This window comes from Corapipo altera, unplaced genomic scaffold, assembly GCF_003945725.1.
Source record: "Corapipo altera isolate COAL_440 unplaced genomic scaffold, ASM394572v1 51335, whole genome shotgun sequence".
NCBI lineage: Eukaryota > Metazoa > Chordata > Aves > Passeriformes > Pipridae > Corapipo > Corapipo altera.
In genome coordinates this window covers 1-1482 of record NW_020891038.1, presented here as the reverse complement: position 1 = coordinate 1482, position 1482 = coordinate 1, and the positions used below count along the sequence as shown (strand labels likewise).

General features: G+C 57.9%; 1 long non-coding RNA gene across 1 annotated transcript; it reads right to left on the bottom strand.

Moving 5' to 3' along the window:
• LOC113942503 lies at positions 1 to 1476 on the bottom strand. The gene is made up of 2 exons (XR_003525939.1): positions 509 to 1476; positions 1 to 406 (listed from the first exon to the last, which is right to left on the bottom strand). It is a non-coding gene; the product is annotated as an uncharacterized LOC113942503 (long non-coding RNA).
• Between the last annotated feature and the right edge of the window lie 6 nt (positions 1477 to 1482).

The following is a 1482-nucleotide window of genomic DNA, read 5'->3' as shown; positions in this document are numbered from 1 at the left end:
TTTTTTTTTTTTTTGCCTCGAACGAAAGGGGCGGGGCCAATCCCAGCCCCCGCCCCCAAGAATTCCCGAATTCCCGCCGGGCTCCGGCACTTGGGAGGATATGGATCAAAGCCGGGAAATCGGGAAAGGCCTCGTGTTTTCTAATTCCTGAGTTCACTCCTGGACACCCTCTGCGGGGTTGGGGAGGGGGTGGGGGGGGGATGATCCAAAGGTTCCTCATATCCCGTTTTCCTCCACGCTCCAGGCTAAAAAATCCGGAGCCCATCCGGGTCACACGGGATCCGACTCCCGGCATCTCATCCCGGCAGCCCCCGGAATCCCTGCCCCAAATTCCACTTCCAAACTGTGCTCCTGACGCTCCCGGGGCAGCTCCCCTCGGGAATCCTTCCCCTCGGGAATCCTTCCCCTCGGGAATTCTCCCCCTTGGGAATCCTCTCCCTTGGGAATTCTCCCCCTTGGGAATTCTCCCCTTGGGAATTCTCCCCTCGGGACGTGGTTCCGTAGAGACCGGCGGGTTTCCCCAAAGCTCCTTTCCGAGGAATCATCGAGGGTTCATCCCGGTGCCGGGATGGGAGCGCATTCCCGAGGGAATTCAGTCCCAAGGGGAACGTGGCCGAGCAGGGGAACAGTAGGAGGATTGTAGCAAAAATACAGCGGGATAAAGACGCGGCCGCCGCTCCGGCATCGGGGCAACATCCACGGAAAATCCACGGAAAATCCACGAGAGATCCATGAGGAAATCCATGAGAAATCCAAGCGCTCCCGTGGCCCAGATCCCGCCGGGAATCAAGTCCACACGTGGTTTTTAAGGCAATGAGTCAAGGTGACAGGGGGGATCCGAGCACGGGGAATGGAGTCACCGAGGCTCCCGGCGTTCCCGGGGCGATTCCGGCGTTCCCGCTCCACCACAATCATTCCCGACGTTCAGTTCTTCCCGTCGCTCCCAAATTCCACCCGCAACGATTTGGGAGAGGGGGGGGGGGGGGGGGGGGGGGGGGTTTTTTTTTGGGAAAACCCCCCCCCCCAACACACACACACCCCCCCCGGGTACATTTTAATGCGTCTGTTAAAGGCATTGGGTTAAGTTTTTTTGACATCCCGTTCCCGGTTCCCGATTCCCTGAAGGATTTGAAGAGTTTTTGCTCATGGCTTCTGCAGGAGAAAAAAAAAATGAAAACGAAAAAAGAAGAAGGATCTCCCCGGGAGAGCCGGGAATGCGGATCCCGGAGAGCCGGGAATGCGGATCCCTCTCCGGGAGAGAGGGAGGGAGAGAGAGGGAGAGAGAGCGGCTCTCCCGCTCCGGCAGCATCCTGATTTTCTCAGTCGTGTCTTCCTGAATCCTTCCCCTGCTCCAAGGACAGTGCAATATTCCCTCATCCCAGTCCCCCCCCCCCCCCTCAGCTCCCGAGGCGGATGCAAAGCTGGGAATTCTCCTCTCCCGCCATCGCACGCTCCGTGTAAATATATATATATATATATATA